This window comes from Drosophila erecta, unplaced genomic scaffold (genome assembly GCF_003286155.1).
Source record: "Drosophila erecta strain 14021-0224.00,06,07 unplaced genomic scaffold, DereRS2 tig00000055-arrow-pilon, whole genome shotgun sequence".
NCBI classification, from domain to species: Eukaryota; Metazoa; Arthropoda; class Insecta; order Diptera; family Drosophilidae; genus Drosophila; species Drosophila erecta.
This window is the reverse complement of record NW_020825200.1, coordinates 18,518,108-18,529,192: the sequence shown is the minus strand read 5'-3', so window position 1 is coordinate 18,529,192 and position 11,085 is coordinate 18,518,108.

The window sequence follows — 11,085 nt, the reverse complement described above, 5'->3', positions numbered from 1 at the left end:
TGTGAGCCTCTCGGAAGCTCCTACTCAAAAAGCCTGGTTATAAAATCAGGCCAATTAGTGCACGTGAGATAGGCGACAAAGGATTCCCCGGAACATGCGACCGATGAATTTGAGATAACTTGTCAAAGGGACCAACAAATTAATCTGGAACTAAAAGTTCGTTTTCAAGGCATTGCATTGCCCTATTTTTTAAACTCCTCTTAAGCTACAAATATTCGTTGAACTGTATTCTGAGCCTTGAAGAATAGTAAGAGATGGCTTAATGAAGTATGGAAATACAAGCAACTGCTTGCCAAAATTCATACTCAATCAGCAATATTCAAATGAAGACCAACAGCGCAGGTTTCACTGATTTTCAGTGTTCTGCTAAATATGCAATTCCTCCAAATGAAATAAAACAGCGCGACAGCGAGTTAAGTTCCTCTATCCGTTGTTTTGCGCGGATCTCGCGTGCGTCCTGCTATTTTGCCCGTGGCAAACGTGCGCGGAATTCGCAAACCGTAAAAAATTCATTCATCCATTTCGGAATAGTAGAAAGCGATTTAAGCGGCAAAGTGCGGCTTAAAGCCCTCACTTCAGGCCCGATTGTCTGGCTGCTTGTTATTTGCATAAAGCGCCGCTGACCAACTGGAGGAGCATGTTGGGCTTAGTCTGCGGCAACCCATATCATAAAGCACATGGCGCCCGTCGGATTCACAAAGGGAACGAACCTTCGGGCCAGGACCAAGGGACCAGGATGACCGGCCAATGGAGCAATCCTCCGCAAAATGCCACAAAGGCCACCCGGACAGCAGATCTGCGATGGGTCCGAGATTACTGAAATGGCTACTATATTGGACATTTGTTTCTCCACATGTGCTGTGTATAAATATGCTTTCCAGGTCGCCGTAGATCTTATCTCCCTTTAAATAAATTAAATCGCCCCTTAAGTGCCTCGAGTTATAACAGCCTGCGGACTCAATCACTTGAATTTGATTTTAAAGGCGCAATCGCAACGCACATAAATTTTGTTATTATATAAGACCAAGTGAAACCAGCCCTGCTATTTATTTTGAATCCGTTTCTATCCAAGCCCCTTTAACTTAATAACAACTTTTAAAACCACTGCGTCAATGGCGGAAGGAAAACAAATTAATTCGACTTATTTACCAAGTGCATTACCCAGCGAAGATTTCCAACTCCGAAACTTAGATGTGAATTAATTTGAGTTAATTGTTTCACTCGCGCGCCGCAGAAGTTTGGCTTACATTTACCCACACAATTCGAGGCATTTTCGACTAGCAGAGCATCCTGTTGCCGCTGGGAGAATCCTGTTGCGGCTGCATGGCAGCAGCTTAATGGTTTCCCGAGCGGCTTGGCCTTGACTTTCGCTTTCGCCGATTCCTGCTTATGGCCCGACACGCTCGCCTGAAAGTTTCGACCCCATTCCCTGGCTTCTGGCTCCTGGCTTCTGGCTTCTGGCTTGGCTAGAGCTGAGCTCGTGCTGTCCGGCTAGAGTTCGTCGTCTGTCCGTGTCCATGTCCGTGTCCGTGTCCGTGTCCGTGTCCGTGTCACTGGAATGATTAAAGATTTTTTATGGCCGTGGACGCAACTTTCTGCTACAATTTATCAAGTTTCAAGGCTGCCGCAGCAGTTGTAAAAACTTTGACATTTTGTTTTGAGGCCATAAAATTTCTAATTTAATCAACTTTAAGTTGACTCCTGCATCACTGAACCTATTTATTGGCGAGTTCAAGTCCGCAGCTCCCAGCTCACGGACCAGCATAAAAGCGTTCCTTTAAATATTCAATCGACTTACCCACTGGCAGGTCAAGTTTTTAGTGCGGTAATCGAAGGCCATGAAAACGCACATCAAAAATGATTGATGATAGTCTCGGACACAGTCACTTTTCCCTGGCGGGTCCGCTCAACTTCAGTCCGCCCAACTCCTGGCTCAGCAGCCAGAAAGTCATTAAAATAACCCTCCAGTGCTTCAGATGCAGAACCTTCATCCTTTCTGCCAATGACCGAACGTCGGACTCAACTCGCTAATAAAGTTATGAGAATGTTTGAGATTGCAAACCCTTTTTTGAGCGCTGTCGTCAGCCTGACAGCGCTAGCGGTTTATCAATGATCTAATTAGCGTGAGGACTCCTGCGGAAGTGCAAGTCAGAGAATGACAAAATTACAAAATTGCAAACGAAATATTAGGGTTTGACTTACAGCCTTCTGCAAAAGTCACCATTGCGGGCAAAATATAGGAAAATATAGGAAAATGTATAACAATACTTGGAGAACAGAACGATTCTATATAAATTGCTTACATGTTTCAATTCAATGCAACTGATGCTATAATTTTTCCATTTCTGATTAATTGTATCAAGGTGGATTTCATAAAAGCTCAAACTATTGTGGCCCTGAAGAAACTAATACACACATCGCTTTTGCTGTCCTGGGTTTTGCTTAGCCGACAAGGAGCAGTATTTGGAAAAATAATTACACCACTTTCACATACCATTCACCAACGCCATGGCCAGATGCATTTGTGCTCCAGCAGGCAGTCGTAATTAATTACAATTTAGACATCATTCAGTTGCAGCTTTTCAGATTGCACAAGTATTTTTAAGGAGTAGAGCAGTAAAGTTCGACGCAACTAGCACACAAGCAACTTCAACTGGTTTTTCGGCAAGCAGTCACGTGTAGGTTTATAATTTCCGCGCGGATATGAGAAAAGCTCGCAGATAGAACTTCTGTTGTGTGCTAGGCGATCCGATCTCTGTGAAATCCGTCAGACGGAAAGGATTTAGCCAAACTGAGGCCGCTCAAAAAATCTATTAAGCGCCTGTCGGTGGCTCTGAAAGAGCCTTTAATGAGCAGCTGCAACTTGTTGTCGGCAACCACTCAGGCATTCAGGGAGCGTGTTTCGCCCCCGTCACCACTTGATTGTCAGATGCAACCGCGCTGCATTCGCTCATTTCGCATTCCACAGTGTTTGTTTGCATAAACTTGAGCGACAGGCGGACGGATTGGGTGGATGGTTTTGAATGACAGCGCGCACGAGGTGGGTGGTAAAAAATCAGCGGTCGGATACTTCTGCGGGCTTCACACTCAGTCGCAGATCGCAGGTCCTTTGTGTTGCGTATACGCCGCGTTGCCGGTCATTTAATATGCACGCTTCGTTTGCGGGACATGGCGCTCTTGTCTGCACTTATGCGACCAGGGCTTGGACCATGATTAAGAAATGTAAACAATCCACATCAAAAAAGTGGCTGTTGGTCTGGCCAAGTCGGCATCTCAAAGCGGCACGGGCATGTGATTAAATATTATGCAAATAATGTTAGAATGGGGTTAAATTGTAAAGCGTTTTTATGAGTGCACAAGCAAAGTATGAAGATATTTCGATTCCGTCACCTTTAACGTCATCGAAAATAACTGACAGCATTTATGCAATTCAATTCGAGTGCGGCCTTCACTTGACTTATTTTCCGATTCATATGATTTTCTGATCATGAAATTCAGTAAAAAAGAAAAAGCCGCAATTTAAATTAATGCATTGCTCACGGTCAATGCATTTCACTTGTGTGTGCCTGAATTAATTTGAAATCTGTCTTAACCATTGCGTACTCATAAATAAGAAGCCGTGCAACACCAACATGCAACTTGCAGCAACAGCAACTTACAGATTAGTGCGCGATTTAAATTACAATTTTTTAAGAGATTTATTTGCTTAAATCATTTGTTTAATTGGGTAACATTACATACATAACTTAGCGAAGCACACACAGCCTAAGTAAATACATAATGTGCAATTACTAGTGGCCATGCTCGATAAAACTGCATAAGTTATGGCTGCACATGTGGCTGCTAAAATATTAATAGATTTAAAGTGGGAATAATCGTGTACTGACCCAGTTTTAGCTAAGGCAATTTTCATGGACACCACACAGCTGCTTTGAAAGAAATGCCTGCCCAAAACCCGGCCATATGTTTTAATAGCCCTCGAAAATGTGGGTTGCATGCGAGAAAATAGAAACCCTTTACACCCATTGCAGGGGTGGGAAATAGAATTTTCCATTAGATTGCCTTTTTGTGATCATTTCGAAGCCCAGAACATCATAAATTCCATTTAGTTTTTGGTTTGCCAGCCTCGCCGAACAGTGCTGCCTCCTTAGCGATTTATTTGACCTTATTTTCAGTGGAATAACCACATACGCTGCTTTTTGGTCAGCCAATTATGCAGTCTGACAAAACTGAAATTTAAATGGCTCTTGGCATATCTATCTCTGGTTATTTCCACAAAAAGAAGTTTGGCGAAGCAGACGGAGATGTAATTTCCATAATTAAGACAATTTCGATACGAATTTCCTTAAATAAATAATGACAAAAAGACAGAGAGTTTGGGTTAACTTGCTCACAAATGTCTTAGCAGACTTTGAGATTCTTAGACTTTAAGATACTGTGGCTTCACAGAAAGATTTATCAGTGCATAAAAAGGGCAGGTATGCTTAAAAAGCATATGCATGATTGTAATTTATTTATTTTAATAGTTTTGTTAATTGAGTTAGTTATAACATCGTTTTGGCAGTTTTAAAACATCTTTTCTGACAGCTCTGCCGAATAGCAACAGTTGTGGCCCGCTCCACCGCCCACGCTCATATCCGAACAAGTTCGTGTACTAACATTAATCAAACGGCTAGATCCCCGCCCACGTAGGTCGCGTTCAGCATCGAACTCGTGTACGTGTATGTACCCTCATATATTTAGCATAGACGAAGCAGAATCGCTTGACTAATGCCACACTTCCACGGCTGACCCCATCACAAGTGGCACAGAACTCCGGGAAAGTCACAACCCCAACCAGCTCTCTATATGGACGGCAGTAACCTTTAAACTTCGATGAGGGGGCCACTTGAGTTTGATGAAAGTGTTGCGTTGCAAGAGCCGCACTTTTCGAACTACATTCAATTGGCGTTGCTGTAATTTTTAAATTCTTCAATAAATTGCACAAAAATTATTCAAAGTTCAGTTTTGCATGTTAGTTCCTGGACCTTGCTGTCCAATTAAAGCCTTAGGCTGATGAGTTGGTTAGACAAAAGCTTGTAATTTAAACTGACTTTAATTACAGCATCTATAATCATCATCTATAAATTTAATTACATGTTTTGTGCAATACGTGATATGTTCTCCCCTGCTCCTGTAGATGATGTCGCTTTAAATTTATTGCTCACTAAAATTGGCTGCAACGTGTTAGGAATCAGTAGAATAAGTTTTTATAGTGATCCTGCGATTCAGGAACCGACTAATTGATTTGACGAAATCAATAAAAAACAATATAGAATGCTATAGTCGAGTTCCCCTACTCTAAGATACCCGTTATACTAACGAGAAATTTCCATATTTTCTGGAATATCGGTAGAAATTGGAAAAAAAAAATACAAAAATTAAAAATAACTTAAAAATTTCATAAAGTGTGGGTGTGAGAGTTTTTGGCGACTTGTGGTTTTGTTTGCCAAATCTATAGAAATTTATAAGATATATAAGAAAGTGAATAAATATCAAAACATTTTTCAAAAATTGTGGACGTGACACACTTGGGCGGTTTGTGGGTGGCTAAAGGTATTAAAAAGTGACAAAATATCAAAACATTTTTCAAAATAAAAATTAAATTAAATCAAACATTTTTGTGAGCCAGACAGTTATTTGCGGTTTGAGGGCGTTAGAGTGAGCGTGCGAAAATTTGAACTTGCTTTGCATCTATGCAAGGCACTAGAATATTTTAGAATTATTCTAAAGTTTTCAGTCTATGTCTCTGGAAGCTGAATGCTTAATCTCAACACTCAAGCTTTTGTAGTTCCTGAGATCGAGGCGTTCATACGGACAGAGGGACGGACGGACAGACGGACAGACAAACGGACAAACGGACACACGGACAAACGGACATGGCCAGATCGACTCGATTTTGATCCTGTTAAAAAATATACATATATCCGTTATATGGTCGGAAACGCTTCCTTCTATAAAAACATAAATGCCTGAAGATCAACGAACTCCTTAAATAAATAGTTTAATTCTGAAGCACTCACACAAAGAATATTTATTGCACAAATTACACAATTCCTGTTGTTACGGCTTCAATTAATTTAAGCTGAAGCTGCGATTTATAAAAAGGCCAATTAGGGGCGAAAATTATGTTTAATTTGGAAAAAATATTTGTACTATTCCAACGTTTTTTGGAACAAAAACGGCAGGAAGCATCCATTGAATTTTCATGCCTAATTGCAAGGTTTCGGCAAAACATGAAACGACTATATGTGCAATTTATTATTTAATTATAGGAACCATGTTGTGTCGTGTTTTTGCGAGGCTCTGTCGATTTGCATTCAAATGCCAGATTCCCGCTTACAGTTGTAATTGATAAATTAAATGTTTGCTAGTGAAATTGATTAGTGATTGGGAAAGAATAGTAATCAAGTGAACATCACATAACCGAGCTGGAAGATTGATATCAAATATTGAGTTCAGTTTGAGATTGAAATTTATAAAGCTTCGAGTAGCGAAATGCATTTGTTTCGGGAATCCGCTGACAGTCCGCAAATCGCCGGTTTTACGGATGAATATACATGAATGGATTGCCTATTGGTTCTGTGCTTGGATTGGATTGGTTTGACTGGCATGTAAAACAGGCCAAGAAATCCAAATAAAATCCTTTTTGGAGCAGACAAGCCATTGGTTGGGAAAGAATGCTGCTGCCAGTACAGGAATTCATTTATCAATTTAGTAAATGGAAGTCCTTTACTTTTTTTGCAAAAATAACATTGTGTTTTTAAAAGCTGTTTTGTGTTGCTTGTAATGGGTGATTAAATCGCATTTTACACTTGCTTTTGTTTGATATACAAGTATTTCGCCTTGGTTTGGCAATTGAAGAACCAATACTTTGTACACTTTGCTGTCGTTTCGAATTGGTTTTTATTAGAATGCCAATTAAATTTCACCAATCCGCAAGGCAAGACAAAGCCAAAGAACGAAATCAAGTTTAATTAACTCTGTAAGTGTCGTCGGGGCCTCTGGGAAACTGGCAAACAAATGGTTGCTGCCAAAATAATTAGATTTTCCTTTGCCAAATCATCCTTACTTGCTTGCCCGTTAATCGGCTTTGCGTCCAAATAGGAAAATCCATTTCATAAATATTAACGAAGTCCCCGTTGTGGGAAATGCATTGGCATAAAAAGAACTCGACTTGGCCAGAAGTGCCCCACTTAACCTTGTGCAGTCGTAACAAGTGAACAATTGACAAAGTGTACTCCCATCAAATATGCAGCATAGACGGCTCGTGTGGCTTTTCGAATGGCTTTTTTCATTGATTTATAATTTATGGCGGGTAAAAGGTCGTAACCGCCTGCACATTCTTCCCATTTCAATTAGACAGCTGACTCAAGCAGCAGCAGCGCCTTGGAGCGATGGAGATAAAAATTAATTGCATCAGTGCGGGAAAACAAATTACATTAAAAGCCTTAAGCGCGCACATTTTCGACTGACATTAGGCCGATTTAAGCAATGTAAATCGCGTTTCTGGCCCAAAGCCCAGCAGCGCGTAGTTCCGCGAAGTGTCTTTTGAATGCGCTTTATGAGCTAGGTGCTTGTTAGCCGGATTTTCAAGAAGCCAGACATAAACTGGCATATATAACGAGCATGAATGGTGGCATTCAGCTTTCAAATGTCGATTGCAGCCGCTCGGGCGCTCATGTGTGACACTTTTGTGTGCAGCGCTCTCGTCCTCACAGACAAAGAGAAAACAGAAAAACATGAGGGGGGGAGGCGGAAAAATAGGGAAAATAGGGAAAATAGGATAAGATAGCGCTGTATAATATGAAAATATATATTCGCATATTGGCATGTTTTGACATTTATCGGCACGTCCTCTGACATGCCGGCAAAATTATTTTCATGCTAGCCTGCCCTCCAATACGTTGGCATGCAAATGGGCTCCGGATGGGATTCCACTGCTTGCTGCCACGGACTGCTTACGGCTTACTGCTAACTGCTAACTGCTACTCCTTGCAGCTTAGTGTTTTCGAGATAAGCTTCCGCTTTTGTCGGCTCTGCTGATTGACTGAACAGAACCCTTGATCCATATTCTCCTTTTTCCGCTGCTGGCAAGTTGCCATTGTCCGACTACATTCTGCCAAGCTGGCATTCCATTCCGGCACCAGCTGCTCCTCATTCCCGGCCACATCCAGGCACACACCTCCACCGCCACCACCACCCCATAGCCCGTATCTATTCTCATATCCAGGCCAGTACCCGCCCAAAAGGGCAGCATAAAAACGGGGCATCATAAAAAAATGGCGTCAATTGGCGACGCGTTAGCCTGACAAATTGCTGAGCTGTTGCGAGCTGTAAAAAGCGAAAATAATGGCTGACTTTTGAACTGCTGGCCGAATGCTTTGTCAGGCTTTGACGGGTATGTGGACACCAGCCCGAAATCCGGGCCCCAAGCCGCAGAGTTCGACGCTTCGGGATGACGGCTGCATGTTTGTTTTCGCTAAAAAATTAACCAACTGTCAGTTTACGGGAAATTTGAGCGATCAAACTAGCTCTTTTATCCGCAAAAAATGTTGGTCGATACACATTGCGGCTTGTGGTGTCAGCAAAAGTTGTACACTCTGTGGTAACTCCAACGGAGAGGACACTAAATCATTCCGTTGGGTGCATATATGATGTGTCCATGAATCCAGCCAAATTTGTAATGCCAAAGTATCTCTTTAAGTTATTATATGTAAGGAACTTGTACTTGTGTACAGAACTTGTGTTCTGAACAGACCGTTGAATAACGATTGCACTCCGTGAGTTTTGTTTCTTATTATAATTACCAATTACCTACTACTTAGATGGGAATCGGCGAAGGGAATAAAGATAATAAGGGAATAAAGCGCCACCTAGCGCCGGTTACATTTAATGCACACGACTCTGACGTCTTAGAATCTTAATTTCACAAATATGCAGTTTTGTTTCTTATTATAATTACCAATTACCTACTACTTAAATGGGAATCGGCGAAGGGAATAAAGCGCCACCTAGCGCCGGTTACATTTAATGCACACGACTCTGACGTCTTAGAATCTTAATTTCACAAACATGCAGTTTTGTTTCTTATTATAATTACCAATTACCTACTACTTAGATGGGAATTGGCGAAGGGAATAAAGATAATAAGGGAATAAAGCGCCACCTAGCGCCGGTTACATATAATGCACACGACTCTGACGTCTTAGAATCTTAATTTCACAAACATGCAGTTTTGTTTCTTATTATAATTACCATTTACCTACTACTTAGATGGGAATCGGCGAAGGGAATATAGATAATAAGGGAATAAAGCGCCACCTAGCGCCGGTTACATTTAATGCACACGACTCTGACGTCTTAGAATCTTAATTTCACAAATATGCAGTTTTGTTTCTTATTATAATTACCAATTACCTACTACTTAGATGGGAATCGGCGAAGGGAATAAAGATTTAAGCAGCAATGCGTCTGCCTCCGAGATCGCACGCAAGCGCCACCTAGCGCCGGTTACATTTAATGCTCACGACTTTCTGACGTTTTAGAATCTTAATTTCACAAACATGCAGTTTTGTTTCTTATTATAATTACCAATTACCTACTACTTAGATGGGAATCGGCGAAGGGAATAAAGATAATAAGGGAATAAAGCGCCACCTAACGCCGGTTACATTTAATGCACACGACTCTGACGTCTTAGAATCTTAATTTCACAAACATGTAGGAAAACCTTGTGAGTCTGACTTCTTTGGGGTTTCGGTGGATGTTTAACACACAACTGCCAACCAAAGTGTCTATCCCCTAGAGAGTTTTGTATTTAAGGGCGTAAGAGGGGCACGGCGATAGCAATTGGCAAGGCAACTAAATCAATGAGAAAAGTCAAAACATTTTTCAAATATGTGGGCGTAATATGTTTGGCGTTTGTGGGCGTGGCAATCTTTTGAAATCTTTAATAGAGTCGGAAACGTTTCTTTCTGCAAGTAACGGGCGTAGAAATAAACCAAGAAGATGTATAATAAATTACACCAATAGGCTCCATGGGATTTCTGCCACCCCGGAACGTCAAGGACGTTTCAAAAGTTCACCCCTTGATCCAGAATGCTGGTCAGCTCTAAAGCAACGCTTTGTTCCGAGCATTTTAAAAAACAACCGAGCTGGCAACCGTCGAGCTGTGTTTACGGTCCGTAAATATCAAATGCAGTAACACCAATAGCTTTCCTACATTTGTTCATTGTGGCAGTATTGGGCCACATTGTTTGGCAGGCAGGAAAGAGAAGGGGAAGGGGCAATCATTTTCGTTTTGCCACTGCTTGACTTTCTCCGCTGGGGGCAATCGTGTTGCACTTTGCTAACATGAAAAGGCTTTGCGGATGGCAACGCAGTTTGCAGGGTTAACAAAGCGAGACGATGTAAAGTTGCACAAATGCGCAAAAAAGTGTTCTACTTTCGTTAATTGGTTGCCTAGCCAGTCGTAAAGTGTGCTCAAATGAAGCTGCATCACTCTTGCTCTTTAAGTCTTATGTCTCCATTTGTCATTTAGGGTGGGTTCGGCACTTTGTCATTTATCAGTTAGGCGCAGTTTTTTCACTTTGCAATTGCCATTTTATATTGGTCCCGCGGCGAAAATCCATCAATAAGATTATAGCAAGATACCACAAGAAATTACAAACAAGCATCAATTGATTTCGGCTTGCAGCTGGCAGCACTTCTTTAAACCAAATCATGATAAATGAGCCAAACGTCGATCCAATAGCCATTAAGACGGCGATAGCCGCAAAAACATGCTTATGTGCCAAACATATTTGCCACGAGAGCATCGGCCTTCCAATATAGAGAAATGAAAAATGTACGCTTCATACTTCAATTTTTATTGGCCTACATGCTTCTCTGGGCCACTGCTAGTCGTTTATTTTTTACAACTCGAAGAGGAAAAGTAATAATCGAACTTTTACCAATTGACAGCATTTAAGTTCGTTCCCAGTGCAATGTAATCTCAGCTGAATCCCGCTGGCAGAAGTATTCACTTAAGTTGCTTGCAACACC